This window comes from Medicago sativa, chromosome 6 (assembly GCF_051527215.1).
Source record: "Medicago sativa cultivar Bolivia chromosome 6, Bolivia_mono, whole genome shotgun sequence".
In the NCBI taxonomy this organism is placed as follows: Eukaryota; Viridiplantae; Streptophyta; class Magnoliopsida; order Fabales; family Fabaceae; genus Medicago; species Medicago sativa.
In genome coordinates, this window is record NC_140754.1 from 31,626,381 (window position 1) to 31,653,633 (window position 27,253).

Below are 27,253 nucleotides of genomic sequence, written 5' to 3' on the forward strand. Positions count from 1 at the left end.
TTTCCAATGGTTATAAATATTCGGCTATTGGCAATGTAAATAAGTACACAAAACCAACAATCAAATACATAACTTGTGATGACCAAATTGTCAATTATGAATCCATTTTGTTTGAAATTGATTCAATCCATATTTCTCATCTGCTTAGTGTTTCAAGCAGACCTTGTTTGTTCAAAAGAAGCTGTCAGGTGTTTACAAAGTGAGAGGCAGGCACTTCTTCAATTCAAGGCTGCCCTTATTGATGTGTATGACAACATGTTGTCATCTTGGACGACAAAAGATTGCTGCCAATGGAAGGGAATTGGTTGTAGCAACGTCACTGGTCATGTAATTATGCTCGACCTTCATGGTAATTATAATGATGATTATAATTATTATATCAGCGGTGATATCCACAAGTCATTGGTGGAGTTGCAACAATTACAATATTTGAACCTCCGCGGAAATATTTTTAGAAAGAGTAATCTCCCAGGTTTTTTTGGATCTTTAAGAAACCTAAGATACCTTGATCTTTCGTATTGTAGTTTTGGAGGACAAATTCCTATTCAATTTGGGTCTCTTTCGCATTTGAAATATTTGAATCTTTCGTGGAATCGTCTAGATGGTTTGATTCCTCATCGACTTGGAGATCTCTCCAACATGCAATTTCTTGATCTCAGCTACAATGTTTTGGAAGGAAGTATTCCATCTCAACTTGGAAATCTCTCCAACTTGCAATTTCTTGATCTCAATACCAATGCTTTGGAAGGAAGCATTCCATCTCAACTTGGAAATCTCTCCAACTTGCAATTTCTTGATCTCCATAGAAATCATTTAAAAGGAAAAATACCATCTCAACTTGGAAAGCTTACCAACCTACAAGAGCTTTATCTTGGAGGATTTAGTGCTCTAATAATTGACAGCGAGGATCACAGTGGAGGTCAGTGGTTGTCTAATCTTACTTCTTTAACACATCTTCACATGTTGTCAATATCTAATCTTAATAAATCCAATAGTTGGTTGCAAATGGTTGGTAAGTTACCAAAGCTAAGAGAACTGAGTTTAGCACGTTGTGGCCTTTCTGATCATTTTATCCATTCCTTGAGTCAATCCAAGTTCAACTTTTCCACTTCTCTTTCTATCCTTGATCTCTCTTGGAACAACTTTGCGTCATCTTTGATATTCCAATGGGTGTCAAACATAAGTTCCAAGTTCCAACATTGTTGAGCTTGACCTTTCTTTCAACCACTTGGAGGCTCCTCCATCAGGTAATAGATTGAAGGGTGGGCAGATTAAATCCTTCATGAATATATGCACCTTACATTCTTTAGATCTGATGGGAAACAATTTCACAGAAGACCTTCAAACAATTCTTCATGATTTGTCTAGTGGTTGTGTTAGAAACTCACTTCAAGTGTTATATCTCGGTTCTAATGGAATCACTGGAACTATACCCGACCTTTCTGCATTCACATCATTGAAAACATTGAATCTTAATGATAATAAACTAATTGGAAAGATTCCTGAAGGTAATAGCTTGCCATTTCAGTTAGAGAGTTTATCCATCAGTTACAACTCTTTAGAAGGGGGGATTCCAAAAACATTTTGGATGAATGCATGTAAGTTGAAATCATTGCACCTGTCCAATAACAGATTCAATGGTGAGCTTCAAGTAATAATCCACCAACTATCTAAATGTGCTAGATACTCACTTCAACAATTAGATCTAAGCGGTAATCAAATCAACGGCACACTACCTGATCTCTCAATATTCTCATTTTTGGAAATATTTGATATTTCTAGAAATAAGTTAAATGGTGCAATCTCAGACTTCCATTTTTCTGGTATGTCAATGTTAAAGGAATTATCCTTGTCTGGCAATTCACTAGCATTGAGATTTACTGAAAATTGGGTCCCGCCTTTTCAACTACACACTATAGGATTGGGATCTTGCAAACTTGGTCTTAGATTTCCGAAATGGATTCAGACACAAAAGCACATTCAAAGTCTTGATATTTCTAATGCTGGAATTTCTGATAATGTTCCAGAGTGGTTTTGGGCTATACTCTCATCACAAGAGTGCAGCAGCATCAACATTTCATACAACAATCTCAAAGGATCAATTCCAAATTTAAAAGTAAAAAATCACTGTTCTTTTTTATATCTTTCATCAAATGATTTTGAAGGGCCCATTCCACCATTTCTACGAGGTTCTGGACTTATTGACCTATCTAAAAATAAATTCTCAGATTCTCGTCCATTCCTATGTGCAAATGGTATAGATGAATTGTTAGCTCAGTTTGACGTTTCAGCTAATCAATTCTCTGGACGAATTCCAGACTGTTGGAGAAATTTCAAGTCATTAGCTTATGTAGATTTGAGCCACAACAATTTTTCAGGGAACATCCCAACTTCAATGGGATCACTGGTAGAATTGCAAGCACTACTGTTGAGGAACAACAGCTTAACAGGGGAGATCTCTTTCTCCTTAATGAATTGCACGAAGTTAGTAATGCTTGATTTGAGAGAAAATAGATTACAAGGACTCGTTCCTTATTGGATTGGAAGTGAATTAAAAAGGTTGCAAGTTTTAAGTTTACAAAGGAATAACTTCTTTGGAAGTTTACCATTTGAAATTTGCTATCTACAAAACATTAAACTCTTTGATGTCTCATTGAACAATCTATCGGGACGGATTCCCAAATGCATTAAAAATTTCACTTCAATGACTCAAAAAGGTTCAGCACAAGGTTTTGCCTATCAAAGTTATTATTTCAGAGACTATGAATTGAATGCATTCTTGACATGGAAAGGTGTAGAACATGTGTTCAACAATAATGGATTGGTTCTTCTCAAATTCATAGATCTCTCAAGCAATCAATTTTCAGAAGAGATTCCAGCTGAAATTGCAGATTTGATTCAATTGGTCTCATTGAATTTATCAAGAAACAATTTGACAGGAAAAATTCCTTCAAATATTGGAAAGCTAACATCACTTGACTCTCTTGATTTGTCACGAAATAAGTTGTTTGGTTCAATTCCTTCTAGTCTCTCTCACATAGACCGGCTAAGTGTGTTAGATTTGTCACATAATCAATTATCTGGTGAAATTCCAAAGAGTACACAACTACAAAGTTTCGTTCCCTCATGGTACGAAGATAATCTCGATCTTTGTGGACCACCACTTGTAAAATTGTGTTTTGAAGGGAAGCCACCACATGAACCAAAAGGAAAAATTCAAGAAGATGAAGATTTGCTTCTCAATCGAGGATTTTACATAAGCCTAACATTTGGATTTATTATAGGCTTTTGGGGAGTATTTGGTTCAATCCTAATCAAGCGTTCTTGGCGACATGCTTATTTCAAGTTCTTGAACAATCTAGTGGATAATATTTACTTCAAATGCAGATGATGGCTCAAAGATTAATTGGTAATAGTTCTTTAACTTTAATGGATAATATCTACTTGCATTTAATATTAAATAGTGGCCATAATATATCATTATAGTATCTATTTTTATATTTTTTAAAAATCAAATAAAATACTGTTCAGTTTTAGTCTCTACAACTTCTTAGAACATGTTCTTAGTAATTTGGAGGAGTTTAAAGGATATATATTAATTTCCATTAAAAGCCATATATAGTTATCTCTCTGAAAGTTTATTGGCTAACCTTGTGTTTCAAGTTTCAACTTTTTTTATCATTTATATTTTAGACTTTATAATCTAAAGTGGTTAAGAATTAAATTGATAGGGTGGCAGAATATTGTGCGTTGGTGATGGATCAGATAAAGGTGTGCAGGCTTGAAAAGGATTTCAGGCACTATCAAAGTCGTACTCTAGGAAGATGAATGGTTTCAACTCTTTTATGAATGTTTTGTGAATTATTTGCATTGTAACTTTAGTAAGATGATTTCTCCTCATCTCCAACATGTCTCCAAACACTTGATTTGTCCTTGATTACAAAATTCGGACTTGCAAAAGACATCCATTTTACAGGTCTGGATTGTGTAATTTGGACAAATTGTGTTTTTTGAGAGATGTTGGGGTGTATCTTTGTAATATATGGTTATGTCATTTATCTCTTATGTATTAGTCTCTTGTTGAATTCAGTCTGCAGCTTGCAATTCCTTTTGTATTTTCTGTAATTTATTTATGCAATAAACATTGGTGAAGTATTCTACAAGTAGAAAATACATGTGTCATTTTTCTCATGCATTCACCTCACAAAAATACCCTCCTAATAGTTCTCGCAGCAGCGCTGGATATTAACTGTCGGATCAAGTTAGCTGGCCATTGAAGTAATTGCTGCTGAGAGCTGAAATTTACATATATAGTCGTGCATCAGAAGTAATGAAGAATATGAAAATGTCAAATTGTTTATGACTTAGAACTTGTCTATGTTGGACAAAATGGTTCAGTAACATAGATTTACCTCAGGAATGACAGAAAGAACAGGAAGAATGTCTTGATTCTGGTCAGGACTATCCCTTGTGTTTCCCTATATTACATCCACATTAAGTACTTACATAACTAGTGACTTACATAGTAGGCTAACATTTTTAAAAGAAGGGAGTGACATTTTTTTGTTGGTGTTAACCCTCCGGTTCTTAGGGCAATTAGTAATCCGGAGTTGGCCGGGAGGAAGGGACATATAGTTTCAAACATGAGATATGCTAGCTAATTGCTCTTTTGAACATACTCTTCAAATCGATCTTTTAAATATTTAAGCAAATTTTATGGTTAAATGACAAAAAATCAACGGACAAAAAAACACATGGGATTCTTGTATGTTGATGGCATATTCGGATTTACAACAGTTTCACCATAGCAGCCACTCTTTGGCCACTACAGCCGATCAAAAACACAATGCAATTGGGTCTCTGTTGTAGCAACTAAGCACGTTAAAACCATATGATGTCTTCTATTCCCTTTCATGTCAGTTTGCTCTTAATTTAGCAAAAATTATTAGTAAGAATATTTTTCTGTCTTTTATTCTTAATCTGTTTGAATTGGTCAATAAGGTAAGTCATTGTGGTGCAGAGGAAGTATTTTTTCATACCTTTTGTGACATAAAGTTTGGATGCATGCGTCGAGATGGTATACAGTGACTTTGTCACACAGTTTTGCCTGCCGGAGGATGGAAGTGAATCTTTGTAGTAGAAGCCTTTATAAACAACAAAAATACTGAAACTCCATAACATGTCAAAGTATTGGAGAAATGGAAGCATTTCTTAGCGAGTAACACAATTTGTTTATTACAAATCCCAACTACATGAATTATTTGAGAATTATCGGACACTAAATGTTAATATATATATATATATATATATATATATATATATATATATATATATATATATATATATATATATATATATGTTAGACTCAAATTTTGTTAACTGTATTATTAGAGTTTAGTTCATTCTGCTAAACCTAAACCTCGTTTCTAACTACATTGAGTCGTGCTAAATAGTAATGCTCTTAGTTTAACGAGTTTATAGTTAATTGGTATTCACTGATACAGTACATGTGGATTCCATATTTTTACTAAACAAAAATATGTATGCTTGCGAGTTTTACACATCATTCTGTGTTCATGTCTTACTCCACAATTTTTTCTTCTTTATTTGTCAAACATGAAGACTGCATCCAAAAGCGAGGCTTTTGAGAGCAAATGGAAAATATAGAACTGCATCAAACCATTTATTGATGAAAAAGGGAAGCAGTGCTCAGAGTGTTTTGGTCATGAATAGAAACAGAAATGAAGGAATAAAAGAATTTCTGAGATGATTCAATGAAGAATGAAGGTACTAACGAAAATATGTATACTTCGAATATAGTCCATGTTAATTTGATACTTTTACTAGCGAAAATATGTATACTTGCGAATTTTACACATTCTTTTGTGTTCTTGTCTTCAATCACAATTTTTTTTCTTTCTATTTTCACTTAGTTGCCACAGTATCATAACCTTAAAAACCAAAATAAAATTGAATAAAGTTCACAGCCATCTACAACAGAAAAATACATGTATGCAAAAATAGTTGGACTAAAAGACCTCAAAATTGAACTGACAGTAACAGTTGCAATTCCAAACTTGACTTTAGGTTAGCGCAAAACGAACATGTTGTGAAGTTCATATTCCAAAATTGAGACTGCTTCAAATGTTGTCAAATCTAGAGAGTCTCAAAGATGAAGACCTGCATCCAGAAGAGAGGATTTTGAGGGCAAATGGAAAACAAAGAGCTGCATCAAACTGATAAACCAATCATATCGCAAAAATGGGAAACAATACTCAGTGTTTTGTGCATGAATAGAACGAAAATATTGGACGAAAATAAGGTTTTTGTGACAGAAGAAGAGCTATGATACAATGGACAATTAAGGTTTTAGTCAGAAGAAGATGTTAATATAAGCATGGTGGCCCATAACCCACAGGTCCCTAGATCTGGAAACCATTAGCCGGATAGTTGGACACACGCTCTTACATGCTTATTTAGCGACGACGCGTGGGGCTCAAGCGCAAGGGAAAAAGTGGCGCGTGGAGGCGCATTCATCGGAAGATGGCAGCGGAGAAATAGTCGCCGTGCACGCCGTATGATTACGCAGCGGTATGATTGTGGCGCTCAGTGTTGAGTCGCACCGGAAAAGTGGCAGCTGGTATTTGCACAACGGGAAAGGGTGTGAAGGTCACCGGAAGAGATGAACACAGTGATAAACACCTCTAGCTTTCATCATTTGGTGACTATATTCACACAGATGATTATCAATGGTGCATTCTCTTCCCGTATGATCGCTTGGTGCATATGTCATGTATGGTTCAGCTTGAGGAGGGGTGTTAAAATTAAGAATCTTTTGATATTCCTTTAATTGTACAACTTCCTAGATTGATTGTTATTACTCCTAGAGTATTCATCTTCCTAGGCTAGTGCTTACTAAATAAGCATTCATTTGCCTCTCGGCCAACCTCGAGATTATCAGGGTCCCTTTCTTCTGGGAATCGGAGGATTAAGAAAAACAGTGATGTAAATTTGAACAGCTTCACGGTTTCTTATATATATTTGTGTATATTTCATGAACATTCTTAAAAATAAAGTTTTTATGATTCTGTATTATGCTATGTTAGAAATGTTATATCCTTTGCATACATGTTCTGCACTGATATATGGTATTATTTGGCATTGCACAGATTCACACCTGTTTTACATTTGGTGCTGATCCTGATTTTCTCGAGAACGACATCCGTGTGAAGCCAGATCTCGACGCTCTTGGCTCTCTTGGTGACGAAGGATGGTATTGTGGTAGGGCAATTCTGTGGGCTAACAACTACGAATTACCTAAAACGGTATTAGCCACGGGCGAACCAGTGCTTAATAAAGCAGGAGTGATTCTATCTTGTGGTGCTACAAGATAGACACATTGGACCAAGTTAATTGGACCAATGATATTGCTACAACACATTGGCTGCATGGTGTAAACTAGGACATGGTTTTCGTTTTGTCATTAATACTATTTTCTAGTAAATGAAAATAATCTCCAGTGAACCATCTGAAACAAGTAAAAAACATGGAAGATATTGGCTTTGGTTGGCCAAACATTACAGGGGCATGAACCAAATTTGGTAACCAAGTCTGATCAAAGTTTCAAAATGACAAATACAGAGTGCAATATAAGTAAAGTCATGCAAATCAGAACCCAGACATATGACTATTATCCTGTGCTCAATACTTTTCCGACCTATTCACTCATATATCTGCTGGTAAATGGTCAAGATCATGAATCTCAACAGGGTCATGCGTAATCAAACTTGTACCAGCAAGCTCAATGTTCAATTTTTTTCCACAAAAAATAGTATTGTTCCACCTCCCGAGGGCTGCTAGAGCATCAGACTCCACAACAAATAAAACTTCTGCTGTTCCTTGTGACTTCCCAGACTGATCATAATGAACGGAACACCTTTCCAACTCACCCGCTTCCGAGAACAACCGCTGTAAAAGGCAGACAAGAGATTTCAATTTCTCATATTATCTGAATGACGAAAAAAACATAGCTTATAATTGCAATAATGACTTTGATTTACCTTTAAATAGATAACATATAAGGAAAAGAAAAAGAAAGAAAAAAAACTTCCAAAATAAGATTCAGAAATCAGATTGATATGGAGTTGTCATCATCAGAAATAGTATTTACTTACGACGCTAATTGAATATGCTTACCAAACAGTAGCAAGCAGCAAGATGCTCATAACCGATATCTCCAAAGTAAACTACATGTTCTAGAAAGCAGAACATAGACATGAACATCCAACAATGCACAGAAACTTAAAAGTAAAGCTAGCATGCACATGAAGAGGGAAAGCTTAACAAACAGGGCAAATTGATGAACCAACATAGGGAAAAGGTATGGTACACAAACACTACACACTACACAGAATGTGAGATGCACAATTAAAAATTACGCAGGAAATGGCCATGTCATGATGTACTACTACTTAATTCTCAAATTTCAGCTTTGTCCGTGTACTTCATTCATCAAGATTTATTTTCACATGATTATACATATATAAGCCAAAGCTATTAACAACAATTAACATCATAAATCTGCGTGCTTGATAATCAATATAATATGAAAAATAATCAACCGTTATACAGGTTATGGGTACATGTCATACCTTCAAATGGCAATAATGACTCTTTGATTTACCTCAAAAGAGAAAATAAAAGAAAAAACAGTTTGAGACCCAGAATAAGATTCATAAATCATATATATTTTTTTTTTTTGAAACGGCAAAATATTATTAGCCAACAAGCCCGTGCAAGAAGCACTAATAAGCTCGGGTGAGAAAAAAAACAAACAAGGGGAAATCGATTGCCACAACAACATCGGCTCGAACAAAAACCCCTAAAAAACCACCCCAAACAATTGGAACAAACCAAAAGAGTGATGACGCAGGAATATACCCATGAAAAACCACAAGCATACCCTTGCGTCAACACCCAACAGCCTACCCTGCTAAAGAACAGCCTAAACACTTTGAAGGAGACAACGAGCACCTCCCAAAAACACAAGCAAAGACCTCCAAAAAGCTGCCCAGCAAGCACTACCTAATAGCGCTACAGAGAGCGGCCAGCAGCACTATTAAAGACCAATCAGAAACCAAAAGAAAAAAGGATGCATAAACAGCCACCCACCCAAGGACACAACAGCAGCCGCACATCAAAAGGCCCTGCACACAAAGAGAACCGAATTGCTGGAGAGCTCACCCACACAACATGACCAGCTGCAACAAAACCAGAAGTAGCAGCAGCGCACCAAACAAAAGACCAGCCAGCTAAATACGCATACTAGCCCTTCGGAGACAACTTTGGGGGTCCCAACACCACTCATAAAATTCATCCTATGTAACATCCATTTCCAAGATAAAACCTTTATTTCCTCCACAAGATTAACCCCATTAAATATCTTATCATTCCTAGCTTTCCACAAAACCCATATAGTTGTAAGCCAAATCAACCGGAGACCTTTCCGAAGATTTTTATTTGAAGCCCTCCCACTCCAACACTCCCAAAGGACAAAAAGATTCGGAGGAATAACAAAAAAACTCTCTAACCACCCCATCAAATTATACCACACCTTACAATGCAAGAAAAGGTGAATAGCTGATTCTTCCGCTCCATTACACATTGGGCATAACGTTGATTCTTCCGGAGGTAGCACATTCCGTAAGGCAAGGTTATCCTTTGTTGGAACACGGTTAAGTAGTACTTTCCAAGCAAAAGCTACAATCTGGAACTCTTTGTTGGAACACCGTTGACATGTGGTTTTCATCATCAGAAATAGTATTTACTAACGACACGAATTAAATATACTTACCAAACAGAAGCAAGCAAGTAAAGTATATGTGTAGACAACAGAACATAGACATATGAACATCCAATAATGCAGAGAAAAGATATGATACACAAACACTACACGCTGGTGTCACAAATTATACAATAGCATGCATGTGCACGTTATTATGAAAAAAAAATATAGCAGCATATGAAATACACAAACAAACAGAGGAGGGATATGCTCAAAACTCATTATAAACAATAAATTGTAACAATTGTACACCCTGCCTTAACCATTGCTGATAGTAATAATACCTGAATACGTTCCGTGGTAACAGTTTCATCCAAGTTGGACAAAAAGAGTTTGGTGACAACTTTTGGTAATCAATGAACATGAGCGCCATGCTCACGAACATAGTCACGCATGGCAATTCTTTCCAACTCCTGCATTTTCATTTAAAAATCAAAATCAAAAGCAATAAAATTAAAATTAAAATTGTTTTGTGTTATGTTAATAGAATAGTTGAATCGTGAAATGATGTACCATAAGGTCGGGGGTTGGTCCGGAAAAGGGGCTCCTCCGAGCATCACTTTCAAAATTCTGCATTTTCATTTAAAAAAATAAAATAAAATAAAAGCAGTAAAATTAAAAGAATCGGAAAAATGATGGATGATACTCCATACCATAAGCTCATTCTCAGACATGAATATGACATTGGGGTTTGGTTCGTAAAGGTGGCTGCTCCTCCTGACTTCTTTGTCCAACTCCTGCATTTTCCATTTAAAAATCGTGAAATGAATGGTTCATAAAATTGTTTTGTAAAAGAATCGTGAAATGGAATGAATGATGTACCATAAGAATGGTGTGCTGCTGGTTTGTTGACATTTCTTAGTGTTTGTTTTGAGAGAGTGAAGAATACTGAGAGATCCCCTCCTGTGGTTTGTAAGGAAAAGAAGAGAAGAAGTTAAGTGTTGTTGCGTTTATGTGAAAGAAGTTTCAGAAACGGAGAGGAATCGCTTTTTCTTTGAGCTTTAGTCATTTTGGGCCTAATTTTTCAAGAGCAGTTATTTGCACCCCCGTTTATAGTTGTAGACCTACTTTTTACAATAAAGGATGTAAAAATTGATTGTTGTTGTTATCCTATGATGGGTTGGATATGTAAAACTTAAATTGATATCTATGACTTTAGTGTTGTTGTGATTTTTCAGCGGCGGTGGATCGCGTTGTTGTTGTTGTTGCGTTTTTTAGGGTTTTGGAATTTTTTAGAGGGAGGAGAAGAATGAAGATGATGAAGACTTGAGGAGAAAGAAGACGATGGAAGATGATGAAAAGTAAAAAAAAAAAAATATGTGGTGATGGTGCACTATTAGATGCAATGGACCTGCAATCAAGTGGTTAAAATCACATCATACATATTATACATTAAAAAACTAACGGTGAGGACTAGTTTGAGTTATGAGACCAAATTGAAAACAACAAATAAGTTGAGGGACCAAAGGTTCAATTAAACCTTTTTTTTAACTTTTAACTAAATGTTATATTAGATAAATCAATCATTGTAAATTAATCACATGTATATCAAACTCCGGTGGTAAAGGAGTGCCCTATTCAAGTGGGAGACTTGAATTCAATTCTTGTTTTTCCCATTTTAACTTTTCAACTATATTATTTTAACTAAAAATACCATAAAAAATGCACAATGCAAATGCTGAATCAGAGTACCTGACGTAAAATCAAATAGTATGTACCATTATCCCTACAATTTTTTTTTATAAATAATTATTGTGAAAAATAATATATCTACACTAAAGAAATTACCCCCTCAAAAAATTACTGGTGGTTGAAGGGATGCACGAGAGAGGACAACGAGTTGGTGGTTGAAGGGATGCACGAGAGAGGTTGTGCAGAGAACCTACACGCCTCCGGTGGCGGTGACCGACGGAGGGAGGCGGATGTCGGATAAAATTAGAGCTCTGAGAGAAAGGACATGGTGGGAGGGAGAGAGGTTCGTTGTCGAAGGAGAAAAAAGAAATGGAAATAGAATAATATGTGTTATAGTAAAAGTGAGTTTAGCTTATTGAAAAGAAAAATATAAAGGTAAATGTTCTGGACCGACCCAAAAGATCTTTGGCCCATTAACTTATGCCTAATATCTTCCAAAGCCCAAACTCCACGTTTGGCAACATTGCTTGCAACATACCTCCTCCCCGCGAGGGGGGTGCACGAAGCAAACGAGACCGGTTCAAAAGAACTCCAACGTCTCTTTGCACATTCTGCACGTTCCCGCAATAAACTCTCTGGCGGTTACACTTCCCACGATTTCGTAATCGCCAGAGCCAGGTGTGCCACCACAACGACTCTGCAGCCATCCACCTCTATAAATAGGGGACTCAATGCAGTCCCCAAGGTAGAACTCTTTCTTCCTCTCAAACCCCCACTCTCTGAATCTCTACTGACTTGAGCGTCGGAATGCCTGTAGGTACACACCCCCCATCCGCTCCAGGAAGCATTCCAACACATTCTACCACCGTAGCAACCACCGTATTACAAGCATCGGTAGTCACCTTCTGATCAGGTACGATCAGTGGCGCCGTCTGTGGGAATATATAAGCTACCTCGTTTTTATACTCCTAAAAACAAAAGCTTTCCATAAAGAACTACCATGACTACCAACGGTGCTCATTCCCAGTTACGAAGTGAGGTGCACGTCCTTCAACAGGATGACATGACATCTACACCTTCACCCGTGGAAACAAACAGGGAGGAACCAACTCACATTATTCCTCTCCAACAAAGGCCTTTACAAGGTCCCCCACGACCTACGGAGACACCCGAGGATGCCACACCAACCAGTGTCCTCGTCGGTAACCTGATCTGCACGGTTCAACGACATACGTCGTTAATCGAGGAACAAAAACGACGCTTGATGGATCTAGAGCAAGCACGTCACGTCGTCTCCACTAGGTGAACTCCTTCCCTAACACATAGCAGAAGGGGAACGAGCCCTCACAGACCCCGTTCTAGATCCCCTCGGCGTTCCGTCAGCATCAGATCTCCGAGCAACACCAGGAGGTCATCAAGGAGGTCGCCAAGACGATCTCCTCCCAGGCGATCTCCATCCAGACGATCTCCCCCGAGTAGATCCCCGCCTAGACGAAACAGGCGCTCTTGGTCTCCCTCCGGGTCCAAGGACACTCGCGATGCTCGTTTTGACCGTAACGCTTATGGTCCATTGAAACGACGCATCAGAGAAGCTCCTATCCCTCACGGACTGGAGAAACCTCCTCAAATGGACTCATACGATGGGACGACTGATCCAGACGAGCACATCGAGAACATCGAGGCGGTTCTCACTTACAGGTCGGTGCGAGGCGCCGTCAAATGTAAGCTCTTCGTCACCACCTTGAGAAGAGGAGCGGTCACATGGTTTAAGAACTTAAGGAGGAAGTCCATCGACTCATGGAGCGACCTCTGCAACGAGTTCACAACCCACTTCACAGCTTCAAGGACGCAACCACAAACTGTCGCATCCCTTGAAGCCATTGTTCATGGAAGAAGCGAACCCCTCCGAGACTACATCGAGAGGTTCAACAAAGAAGTTGTCCAGGTACGAGGTGCCAATGAAACAATGAAATTGTACCTCATCGCCAAGGGCCTGTGTGAAGACACCGACGTCAAAAAGGCTGTCCGCTTAGACCGCCCAAGGACTCTCAACGAGTTCCTAGCGATCGCCAAGATCTACATCACCTGTGAGGATGAGTTGTATGCGGACCGCCTCAATAAATACCGGAGGGAGGAGCCTGCTGCTGAATCCTCCAAAAAGCCCTTCCACGAGAAAAAAGAAGGAAGGCAAAGCTGCTCGGGAAAACAAGAGGCCCAACGACCACTTCACCGAGTACACTCCTTTGGCCATGTCAAGGGAGATCGCCGTAGCCGATCTGGCAGAAGTTGGCATCAAGCCACCAAAAGCTCCATCTCAGGAGAGGAAGGGGATCGACAAGACGAAGTACTGCCGATTCCACAAATACCACGGCCACGCCACCGACGAATCCATCCATCTGAAGGATGCCATTGAGCTACTCATTCAGAGAGGCAGGCTCAAACAGTTCATCAAGAACTCAGAGGCGGAAAGAAAGACCGTCGAACTCATCGGTGACAGTTTCGAACCGGGCAAAACCATCGCCATGTCCGTAGAACATCTCGGGGATTTCCCTGACAACGTGGAAATCACCCTCTACTCATGCACATGGGAACAGTTTCCCACCGCCAACGTCATCACTGGGGGGGCGCTGAACATTTCTATAGGAATCATGAAGAGAAAATTTGAGGAGCTCATGAGCGTGAATACCATGGCTCCCTCCTATCGCGGGGGAACACCACCTTTGGAACTACTGGTCACCTTCGGCGAAAAGGAGGCCAAGAAAACAATTAAAGTCCCATTCTTGGTGATCGACTACCCTTCTCTCTACAATTGCATTATAGGGAGAACCGAGCTCGCCCAACTAGGGGCCGCATGTTCAACCGCTCACCTGAAGTTGAAATACCATGCGAAGGAGGGCATCATCGCCTCCCTCAACGGAGACATCGAAGCTGCAAGAAGATGTTTCCTCCAAGCCAACAAATCCCAGAGCTCTGTTTCCCAATCCAGCAAACCCGCTGAAGACAAAGGGAAAGCTGCTGCGAGCTCTCTGGAACCCAACTTGGTCGAACTTGACCCTATGTTCACCAAGGAAGACCTGAAGGAACAAAAACGGGAGAAGAAGGATCCGCTCAACGCGAAACTTCTTAGACCTATTCCTGATGGTGAGTTCGAGTTGGTCCCTTTCGGAAGCGACCCCTCGAAAAATTTCAAAATTGGCAAGGATCTCCCCGAACTTGTCAAGAACCAGCTGATCGCCTGCCTCAGGGAGAACGCCGACCTATTCGCATGGAGAGTGGCCAACATGCCCGGAATCGACCCTAGCGTCGCTTGTCACCAGTTGACAATAGATCCCGGAGTTAGCGCTGTAGCCCAGCGACATAGAAAACAGTCCTATGAAAAATCAGAGGCTGCCGAAAAAGCTATAAAAGACCTCCTAGAGGCAAACTTTATTTATGATGCAAAATACACCACCTGGCTCTCCAATGTTGTACTTGTCAAGAAATCTAATGGAAAATGGCGTATGTGTGTTGACTATACCGATCTTAATAGGGCCTGCCCTAAAGACGCATATCCTCTTCCTAACATCGATAAACTCTAAGATAATTCCTCCGGCTACAAACTTTTATCCTTCATGGACGCCTATTCTGGGTACAACCAAATACCCATTGCTGAAGAATATAAAATGAAAACAACCTTCATAACTGAATCAGGGAACTATTACTACAACGTAACGTCTTTCGGTCTGCGAAATGCGGGGGCTACTTATCAACGTATGATGAACAGAGTCTACGACAAGACATTTTTGGGCGACATTCTCGAGGTTTACTTGGACGACATGATCGTAAAATCCCAACAAGAGGTGGATCATGCCGCCCATCTCAAAAGAGTGTTCGAGCAAACTCGGAAGTACAACATGCGACTTAACCCAGAAAAATGCACCTTTGGAGTCCAAGCGGGTAAATTCCTTGGTTTCTATCTGATAGAAAGGGGAATCGAGGTGAATCCAGACAAATGTCGCGCATTTACTGAGCTTCCAACACCCAACTCCAAGAAGTGCATCCAAACACTCAACGGAATGCTAACTACCCTCTCCAGATTCGTGGTTAAGTCCGCTCAACACGCACTTCCCTTCTTCAAACTCTTGAGGAAGGAAACGAAGTTCGACTGGACAGAGGAATGCTAGAATGCTCTGAGGCACCTCAAAGACACCCTATCAGCACCGCCCATACTCTCGCGTCCCGACCAAGGTGAAACGATGTACTTGTACCTATCCGTCTCTTCTGACGCGGTAAGCGCCGTGCTCATCAGAGAAACGACGGAAGGACAAAAGCCAGTCTACTTCACCAGCAAAGCACTGCTGGGTCCAGAGACGAGGTACCAGAAAATTGAAAAGGTAGCTCTCGCACTCCTCACAGCGGCGCAAAGACTGAGGCAGTACTTTCTAGCTCACATAGTGGTGGTCCGGACGGACCAACCCATCAGACAAATCTAGGGCCGCCCAGATGTAGCCGGTCGGATGATGAAATGGTCACTCGAATGATCCTAGTTCGACATACATTACGAATCCAAAAAGGCACTGAAGGCGCAAGTGTTCGCGGACTTTCTCGCCGAGATGACTTTCCCAACTGAGGATAGCTCTGAGGAATGGACCGTCTTCGTAGATGGATCATCCAACTCCATGGGAAGCAGAGCCAGGATAATCGTAGAAGATAACAAAGGTATCGTTGTCGAAATCTCCCTCGCTTTGTCTTTTCTTGTTACCAATAACACTGCAGAGTATGAGGCCTTCTTGGCTGGCTTGCGAACCACCAATGACATGGGGGCCAGAAAGGTGAAAATCTTTACTGACTCACAACTAGTGGCTTCCCAAGTCACCGGAGAGTTCCAGGTAAAAGAGGACCACCTCCAAAAGTACGTTCAGTTGGTACTAGAGAAAATGGAAGAGTTCGAAACCATCGAAGTAACTCACGTTCCTCGCGAACAAAATACTCGGGCGGACATTCTTTCAAAACTCGCAAGTACACGAACTGCGAACGGAAACAAAACAGTAATACAGGAGGTTCTCAGCGAACCAAGCATCTAAGATAGAGGAACTCCACCTCAAGAGATCAATGCGATCATCGGAATGGAAGACTGGAGGGGACCCATCTCTCGATACATAGAGAACGGAGAACTCCCTTCTGACCCGTAAGAAAAGACAAGGTTGAAGCAAAGGGCATGCTCATTCACTTTGGTGGAACGAACCTTATACAAAAGGGGCTTCATCACTCCACTAATCAAGTGTTTAAGACCTAACGAGACCCAAGAAGTCCTTGCCGACGTTCATGACGGCTATACGGACAACACCTTGGTGCTAAAGCTCTCGCAAAAAAGGTCCTACGAGCAGGGTACTGTTGGCCCACCATGTTAAAAGACGCTCAAGATTACGTAAACCTCTGCGATAAATGCCAGCGACATGGGGACATGCATCTAGCACCTCCCGATGAGCTAACATCTTTGATTTCTCCTTGGCCTTTTTCATGGCGGGGCATCGACCTTCTGGGACCGTTCCCTAGAGCCGCCGGACAGCTGAAATACCTCGTAGTCGCCATCAACTACTCAATAAAGTGGATCGAAGCCGAACCACTGGCTAAAATCACAGCTAAAAACGTACTCCGTTTCTTCAAGAGAAACATCCTAGCAAGGTTCGGAGTACCAGCTTTAGTCATATCCGACAATGGTACACAGTTCACGGACCAAAGGTTCCAGGACTACCTAAGGAATATCGGCATCAAACAAAGCTTCACCTCCGTCGAACACCCTCAAAACAACGGCCTCGCTGAGGCTGCAAACAGGGTCATTTTACGGGGGATACGAAGAAGGCTAGACACGGCCAAAACCCAGTGGGCTGAAGAGTTACATGTGGTCCTTTGGGCCTACAGAACTACTCCCCATTTCACGACTGGCGAGTCACCTTTTCGACTCACGTACGGGACAGAGGCAGTCTTACCCATTGAACTAACCGAACTCACATGGCGTACCGACGCCAACACGGCAAATCTACTTGAAGAGCTCGAATTTGTTGACGAAGTCAGGATCGGAGCAACCTTGTGTGAGGCAGCGCTGAAACAAAAGATAGTCGCTCGCCACAGCAAGAAGGTCATAAAAAGAGAATTCGAAGTGGCGACCTCATCCTCCGGCGAAACCAGAAGGATCCTGAAGAAGGGAAACTCGCCGCCAACTGGGACGACCCCTACAGGATCCGGATGAAGACTGGGACGGGGGCTTACAGACTCGAAGATCTCCACCAAAACGCAATTCCAAGGACTTGGAATGCAAAAAAACTCAAAAGGTATTACACTTAGATGGCCGACAACGCCAATTTACTCTAGTGTACATACTCAGTTCTATACAACGAACTCTTCGCTCTCAAACGAGGAAATAAACGGAGGACGAAGTCGTGCCACTCCAAATCCAAAAAGAAAAAGGATGAGAGAAATTTACACAACAAATCCTCTTACTCCTCAGTATGTACGCTTACCGCTGGACATCACTGCTTGACTTGTTAGATATAACCCCAGCTCGCGATTGGTCATTCACGCCTCAGTGCGTTGAACTTAGAATGGTTTCTTTGTTCATCCGCTGCTACACGTCCATAACTTTGGACACACATTCAGATAAACGATCTCTTGAATGTGTAATACTTCTAACTAATACTCTACGTAAACAGTTAGAAACCTCCTGCCCCAAATTCTTCCTTGCAAAGCAACGCAAAGGTAAACCTTTTCACACAAAGTAACTAGCTTCCTAGGAAGGAAAAGAGCAAAACTTTGATTTCATCGAGTCAAAGTAACAAAAAGCCAGGCGGACATGCTAAACTCTCCAGTCATTAAATCACTTCGTCGAAATAATGATTGCGGGGGGTAGTCCATCCCACCAAAGCAAAAACGAACCTCAGCTTAAAAGCTTCGCACTTCAAAAGCGAACAACAATACAAGTCGAACAGTTAAGAGCATACGAATTATTGCAGTCTGTGAAGCACACAAGATAGATAGTTCGCTCTCAACAAATACTTCAAACAGTATTAAAAAGCCTCACACAACGAGCAATCAAATTCAAAACATTATACTTGAAAGTAAAACATACATTTCAGACAAGTGTAATTGAGAATGAAGCAATTATATTATAAGCAAAATACATACGAACCACAAAGGGCCGTATAATGTCAATGGCGCGAAGGCCGATCAAGCAAAAGAATTACAGGGCAACACACGCCCGGGCTTTCCAAACATGCCCATCATCATCCTGGTCAACGATCTCACCATTCCTAACATACTTCAAGAAATGGAGTCCATCCACGCATAATTGCACACCAGGGTTCACCACCTTAAGCTGCTCTATAGCATTGTCGAAGCCATGACGCGCAGCACCAACGAGGTTCCTCTCCAATTCTTCAAGCCTGTACACCAACACCGAGCGACCTAGCACAGCTGTGTCTTCGGTCTCGTCCTCTCCAGGCTGGGTGGCATCACGGAGGGCATCCTCAAGGGCTTTCTTCTCAGCAGCAAATCTGGCACGAACCTCGTTCAGTTCACGGTGGTAGCGGGACGCTGATTCAGCTTGTTCCTCCAGCAAAGCAATTCTCTTCTCCTTGACTACAGTACCCGCCCTCAAGGTGGCCACCTCTGCTTCAAGACCAGCCATCCTCTTGGACGTTTCCTCCCGCTCACGAACAAGAGCGTCAGCACGCACAGTCTCCTCCATGGACGAGTTGTTAAGGAATACTGCAACCTCTAGAGCCCTCATGGCCCCAACGACCCCCTCGGTCACTGCACGGTGTAACACCCCGTTTTCCCAACATAAAAATTTCTTAAATAAAAATCAGAGTTTAACAACTTTAAACGAAATGCTACACATTCTTAAAAATTCATAACTGAATAAATAACAATTTATCCTTCAAAAATCATTCAACATAAGTATTTCAAAACTTCGCAGCTACATTAGTTCAATCAACATAAAAAGTCTTTGGCACGCAGGCCTCATCATAAAATCTCATAAGTCTTGTTCAACATTTAATCATAAAAATCCATAGATAATACGTAAGGAATAGAAGTAAAGTCAAAGTCCCATCCCGTTACGTATCAGAGCACCTAGACACAATGTGAGGAGTCCAACCACGACCGCCTCTAATCTTTAATACTTGCAAGTTACCCATACGAAGGGCAACATTTTCAAGCAGAAGGGGTGAGATTTCACAAACAACATATTAAGCATATAATTCATCAAAATATATTTAACAACATAAAACATCATTAACATATCAAACATTTATCACTTACCATCATATTAAATCATAATCGATTCATAATCAACATCATCATCAAAATCATAATCAAAACATCATCATTAAATCATAATCAAAACATCTTAATTGACTCAACACTTGACTCGACAATGCGACTCAACTTGACAATGCAACTCTTAACATCTTAAATCATCTTAAAACCTCTGGATATGCAAATGCATGTGGTACCATTTAGGGCATCAAGCCCCCATCTTTAATGAGTATGCAAATGGACTCAGCTTCCTACAACTTAGACAACATCATGAACATCTCTTATAATTCCATCAATATGGACAACTTCTTAAATCTTTACAACTTAGACCGACTTATACAACTTCATTACATTAAATGGTCGACAGCAGCAAAACAACAACAAATGCAGCATATAACAGTGCTTGAATATCATATCATCATTAAAAGATAATTCACATCAACTTGATCATCAAGAATAACCACATAAAGCATAATTATCAATATCACATTAATCATAATCCATATCATCTTAGTTCAGGCTTTCTAGACAGCCTAAATTATTATAAACAACCTTTATTCTTATATCTAGGATCTACTCATAACTACATGTGCGAAAAGATCGCAAGGAAATATAATTGGGCAGAATGGACTAGTTGCTCGCTGCGGCGAGTGGGATTGCTCGCTGCGGCGAGCAAAACATGCTCTCTGGAACTCAAAATTCGCCTTGCTCGCGGCTGCGAGCTATGAATATCAGGCTCGGGCAGAATCATGTTTTTCTCAATTTTTCACCTAATTTCATGGTTCTAACAACAAAACAATATCTAATTATCACCCTATGGATTATCTAAGGTCTGTACACTATTCCCTCATCAATTCACAACTTTTCATGGTTCAATCATCAAAATCACTCTCAAACCTTAATTCTCGATTCTCACAATACTCAACCTACATCATGCTAAATCTATTTTTAAAAATCATAGACTTAATAATATTGAAATTTAGTCTCACCCTTACCTTAATGTGATGAAATCACAGCTCTCTCTCTTGTTCTCCTCTTTTCTTACTTTTTCTCCCTTTTACTCCAAAAACGTACGATCTGTAAAACTTTTTCTAAACCTGACCTCTTCTATTTATAACCCCTCATCTAATTTATCTTATTTCTTCTTTCAACCACAAAACTCTCTAAATTTACAAAATAACCCACAACTTAATATTTTATTTTATTTTCCAATCTTATTTTATTAAATAATAAAATAAGTCACAACATCTCATAAAATCACTAAAAATTGTATAACTCACATAAATCTTGAAAATCACATAAATCACTTATATCATATAAATATATGCTAAAACTCATTAAATAATTAAATAATTAAGACTGGCGTTACACACGGGATCGACCAGCTGGCCCCAAGTCACGGATTGCTTTCAGCTCAGAGTCGCCAAGATAAAGCGACGCATGAGGACCGAAGCGACCAGACTGGGACCATACCTTGGGAAGCTGGAACATTCCTTCGTCGGTAGGGGGGACGCCTCTGGAGGGAACCACATCCTGGGTTCGGACTTGCTTGCATTTGTCGAGAGCAGCGACCTTTCTCCTTATAAAAGGAACCTCTTCCTCCTCCTCAGCTGGCTCTTTAGTCACACGGACAGGAAACCAGGCGTCTGGCGTTCGCTCTCGCTGCTCAGCCCTCTTCCTGCTGCTACTGCCTGATCCACCAACTTTCTGGCTAGCCTTGCTCACTAGGGAACGAATGTTAGACATTTTTCATGCACATGAGAACAGAGGCAAATCATTAGTCAAAAACTTTAGCGAATAGAGAAACAATAGTAAAACAGCAGTTCCAGCATACCTATAAGAGCAAAGGGATTCTTAGAGAACACCAAAGAACGAGTATCAATCAATCAGGGCTTGGTAACCGGATTCCCTCGCAAATTCATCACCGGGTTGCCATCCTCGTCAACCACCACCGATCGAGAAAAAGAGTTCACAAACTCAATGAGTTTGGCGAAGCTATCTTTGTTCCGCTCTGTCAACTGATTATAACTGTACCTATACATGGCGGGCTCATGCTTCAGGTGATCGCCGCTCCAACTAAAGTGGAAGCAGGGGACGCGCACAGACGTAACACCATCGTCCACGTGAGGACGCTCAGTCACTATAAAGACGCTTTGGAGCGCCACTTCCATTCGAGGCCTCACCAGGAAGAATCTATCGTGAAACCTGGGAACACCACTACTAAAAGCCTCGAAGAGGGCTGTACGCTGGCGGAAAGACACCCAATTACAGCCGCCATCTTTATCCAAACTTCGTTGGATGGTGAAGATGGCGAAGAAAAGATCTTTGGAGGCAGGGAGTCGGAGGAAACAACACACCAATTCAAAAGCCGCCAAATAGGCAAAGCAATCTGGTTTCAATTGGGTGGGACACACTTCCAACCACCCGAAAACGCTGATCTGGAAAGAGGAAAAGGGAAGTCTGAAGCCCACTTCCTTGAAGGTTGCTTCGTACATAGGGAAACGATCCCTCGGAAAGCGCGAACAAACTCAGTCCGCAACTTTGGGAAGGAGGATCTCCCAATCTTCTATCCTCCCAATCGGACAGCGCGGGACTATTCCGACACCATCTACCGCAAATTGGGACGTCGTTCCTAAAACTTCCTCACCTACCCAAAAGTTAGCGGACATCGCTCCTTTATTCTCTCCTAGGTTTCCCACCATGATCAGGCCTGAAAGGAGGAAAACATTGAGAAAGTCACTATCATCCCTCCAAAATCGGCGGGCTCGATCACAAAGAAAATTCTAGAAGACTTGGGGGCACTATAAACGGTAAACACGCCTATGCTACGGCTAACCCTAACCCTAGAATCTAAGCCTGTCGCCAAAGTTTCTTCTAAACACTAATAGAAAACAGACAACAAATATTTTCAAAGTCTTTCTGATGCACGGTGGAAACCACCGTAACCAACGACTGTAACCACCGAGTCAGAAACACTTTTGCTCTAAAGGCATACATCCCTACAATTTCTAAGAAAGAACAGAAACTAAAGAAATTACAAACACAAAAGCAAAGAGGTGAAGTCATCAGAATGTTACCTGTTACGATGGATGGTTTGAACTTGAAGTAGAAAGTTTAAAGACTGGAAAGATTTCGCCTTTGAGAAACTCCAGAGAAAACTTCTAACTCTCTGAGAAAATGAAACGAAGTAATATTCCAAACAACGTTTGGGCTATTTATACTCGTTTCGTAAACCACTCAAAAGTAGCGACTTTCTATCCAATACAGCCCTTCACATATAACTCTACGTCCCTGTAGCATTCCTACGGTCCAGATCTGATCAAACCATTCATCCAAGGGCTCTGATTGTTGGTAGCGGTTCATGGAACGTCAGGATTGAATCAACGGTTATGAAGACACCTTGGAAATACAAGCCGAGGACACTCTACAGACTATAGGTACTCAAGTACTACAATAGTCTTTACACGTGTCATACAGAAGCCAAAGGTCATGTCTCTTCAATTTTTCCTCGAAACGGGAGCATTAATTGCGGAATGACATTCGACCAAACTCTCCAGCGAGGGAATCTTTCTATCCGATCCTCCATTCAAAACATTAGGATACCGAGCACGACTCATCAAAACAGGCGAACTCATTCAAGCACAGGGCGAACGGGGCTAGGGAAAAACGAGTCTGTTCGTCTAACCTTACTAACGCTCTGAACCACCCGCGCAAACTACACTCTGAATCAAAAAAAGTCTCCAAGTCTGGCGAGCAAGACTCTCTTTACCCTCCAATGGGAAAGATGCTCAACAAAAACATATCCTCCAGCGGTTGGTCACCAATGATCAAACGCCCGCTCTTAAGTCATCACTCTCAGTCAAGAACAATGACTTTGGGGGCTACTGTTCAGGACCGACCCAAAAGATCTTTGGCCCATTAACTTAGGCCCAATATCTTCCAAAGCCCAAACTCTACGTTTGGCAACATTGCTTGCAACATACCTCCTCCCCGCGAGGGGGGTGCACGAAGCAAACGAGACCGGTTCAAAAGAACTCCAACGTCTCTTTGCACATTCTGCATGTTCCCGCAATAAACTCTCTGGCGGTTACACTTCCCACGATTTCGTAACCGCCAGAGCCAGGTGTGCCACCACAACGGCTCTGCAGCCATCCACCTCTATAAATAGGGGACTCAATGCAGTCCCTAAGGTAGAACTCTTTCTTCCTCTCAAACCCCCACTATCTGAATCTCTACTGACTTGAGCGTCGTAGTGCCTGCAGGTACACACCCCCCATCCGCTCCAGGAAGCATTCCAACACATTCTACCACCGTAGCAACCACCGTATTCCAAGCACCGGTAGTCACCTTCTGATCAGGTACGATCAGTAAAGTTTAGCTTATTAAAAAGAAAAATATAAAGTTATTTATGTTTGGATGCACATTCATGTAAAAGTGAGTTGAATAATTAATTTGAGTGTAAAAATCGATTGTACAAGCTAAAAGTTACAAATTCTAGATTCAAATTAGAATCATTTAATTAATTCGATTTAGTGTCCGTTTGTTACGGATTATGAAAAAATGTGGTTTCGTTGCTTAATAATTTAGAGCTTGGTTGTTACGGATTGTAAAATAAAGTGATTTTGATACTCAATTTTTAGAGTTTTTGAAAAAAAGCGGAAGCTGCTTTGTGTTTGTTTACCGGAATGAAGATCACTTTTTAAAGAAAATCAATTATGAAAAAAAAAAAAGGATTTTTTGAGAAGCTACTAAAAACGTCATCTCATTTGAGGTAGTTTTTAGATATTTTTTTCAGATTATGATTTTTTTGAAAATCTGTAACAAATGGATGAAAACTTTTAAAAGTGATTATTTTGTTTAAGAAAAGTGATTTTTTCATGAAAAAAGTTGTAACAAACAGGCTCTTAGAATTTTTTTTCTTTACATTAGCAAAAGCAGTTGTGTTTGTTTGTTTGAAAACACTAGTCATCAAATATGATTTTTCAAGAGAAGCTGCTCAAATCAACTTTCCATTTGAAGCAGTTTGTTTACTTAATTCGATTAAGAGTCTGTTTGTTATAGATTATTAAAAAAGTGATTTTGATGCTTGGCAATTTAGAGATTGATTTTAATTTGGTTCAGTGGTGACAGAATTGATTTTGAGTGATGTGATTATGTAAAATTGATTTTGGCTAGTCTATATTTGGTTTGATGGTTGGAGCAGTTAGAATTGATTCTAACTTTAAGCTAAGATTTGTAGCTTGTGAGTCTAAAAGTGATTCTTGCTTTGAAATTTTTTGTTCAACTTACCTTTGCATATATGTATGCAAACATTGATTTTGAGTGAATAGTTTTTGTAAAATTGATTGTGGCTAAAAGTGAGTTGAGTTGAATAATAAATTTCACTCAAGAAAATAAACTGTTTTGTTTATCTGAGCTATTTGAACCATGTAGGCATCGTCTAAATAGAGAAAAACTCGAGTGGATTGTGTATGTTACTGATATTGGGCAACAGCAACACTTTGATATGCTATTTAAGGTATATCTCAAGTCATGATTTTCACGGTATATTATGGTTACCACATTATATTGTTGTCACTATCTTTTTTACTTGCTTGATAAGTTGTTATCAACTTCTATGGGTTTTGCTGATATCACCCTTAAATAATAATTATCTGTTAAAGTGCTTTTAATGGATCAGTCGTTTCATTTTCTTTGCTTTTTTTGAAAGAGAATAATCACCGACTAGTGCTACTGCTAATATTTCAATGAGTTAAAATGGCTGAGTTCCCCTTTGATTTTCCTTCAGGCCTTTAGGCGTGCAGGTTGGCTTCCACGGAATGAGAACGCGTATCCAAAATGACGGAAAACGATTTAGGAGTCGGAGCAGTGAGGTTGTTCGTTTGGTTGATTTGCTTGATGAAGCTAAAAGGCGCTGTAAAACTGCCCTTCTTGAACGTGGTAGTGTACAAGTTGTTTATGCTTGATCAAGATCTATGAATGACTGTGCCTATTTTATTTTCCAAGGCCAATTTTGACTCGGTCTACGCTGACGTGGCACCCTAAGTGAGGTGCCAGTGTTATTTTTTTTGGCCGTGGGGGGCCAAAACTGATACAGTTGCAAAACTTAGCGGGAGGTTTTGTAGTTTTTTTTTTCTTAGGGGGCCAAAATCGCAACTTCGTGAAAGTTAGGAGGCGAAAACTGCTATTAAGCCTATTATTTAAGATAATAGAAGTGATTTAGGGTATGTTTGTTACCTTTTATAAAAAACATGATTTTGTCATTCTAGATTAATTTGTAGAGATTTAGGTTCATTTGTTACGGATTATAAATAATGTGATTTTAATAATCAATGATTAAGAGATTTAATTTGAGATTTGTATAAAAGCAGAATAATCAATAATGAAGAGATTTAATTTGAGATTTTTATAAAAGCAGAAGTGGATGTATGAATCACTTATACAGACACCTAACACAATATTGACAGATAGACATGTAGATATTGACGATAATTCAAGAAAATAGAAGCGATTCGGGGCTTAGAATGGTGTGTGTTCATGAAACTAGAAGTGATTTAGGCTCTGTCTGTTACAGATTTATGAAACATGATTTTGATGTTACGGATTAAATTTTAGAGATTAGAGCACTTTTGTTACGGATTATAAAAAAGTGAATTTGATACTCAATAAACATAAGTAGTCTTTAAATTATGAGAATGTAGGAGAAAGATGATACTTGAGATACTGAAATTAGGTATTAATGTCTGTATAAACAAGGGTCCTCACTAGTTTACGCTTACAACCACTCTGTATATCAAATGGGGCGAAATTCACACACACTAATTGCGGAGAAAGAGACATTGCGGGTTCGAATCCACACCCCAACATATCAAATGTCATTGTAGCCTTTTATCGACTGCGTTGCGTTGCTCTTATAGGACATAGCAATTGAGTTTCTGTACCATATAATAGGCTTGTGCATTATCTTCACTCATCCAATGGTCTATTTATTTGGGGGGTTTGTTAGGTGTAAGTGTCATTCATAATCTTATACCTGAGCTTATCAAATGAGTGAATCATCATTTTAGCTATCAAAATTATAGGAGTTCGGTGGTTTAGTCTGCCAAGTATATGAAAGTCAAATTACTTTAGGAATTTGAAAATCGTCAATCACTTTAGTCCTTCCTTCAGCCAATTAAACCAATTCTGATGAATTTGGCTCTCATAATAGAGATCAGCAGAAGGTTTAAACAAATATCTGAAAACATGCTTGAGGTGAGCGTGCTCTTAAGAACGTGAAAACTCAGCATTTCTGATCTGGTTAGATACAAAGGGACTAAATTGATTTTCGGTTATCAACTTCATTTCTTATTTATTTTTACTAATAAAATTAAATTGATATGATTCTAAACGACAAAAAATTTGTCGATGTCGATTGGTCTAGAAGTTGATTCACATCCCGTAACAACATAAGTTTTACTTATTGTCAATTTAAGAACCTTG

At 39.9% G+C, this 27,253-nt stretch overlaps 1 protein-coding gene, 1 long non-coding RNA gene and 1 pseudogene across 3 annotated transcripts in view; 2 read left to right on the plus strand and 1 right to left on the minus strand.

Annotated features, from left to right (window-relative positions):
* Nucleotides 1–27,253, plus strand: part of LOC146914531 (putative oxidoreductase At4g09670) — a 50,932-nt gene that overhangs the window by 8,010 nt on the left and 15,669 nt on the right. The window lies entirely within an intron of this gene.
* LOC146914532 (receptor-like protein EIX2) lies at nucleotides 46–4,171 on the plus strand (annotated as a pseudogene). The gene is made up of 2 exons (XR_015014286.1): nucleotides 46–3,409; nucleotides 3,732–4,171. The product of XR_015014286.1 is annotated as a receptor-like protein EIX2 (transcript).
* On the minus strand, nucleotides 7,516–11,634 carry LOC146914533 (uncharacterized). The gene is made up of 5 exons (XR_015014287.1): nucleotides 10,667–11,634; nucleotides 10,498–10,581; nucleotides 10,358–10,414; nucleotides 10,129–10,257; nucleotides 7,516–7,968 (listed from the first exon to the last, which is right to left on the minus strand). It is a non-coding gene; the product is annotated as an uncharacterized LOC146914533 (long non-coding RNA).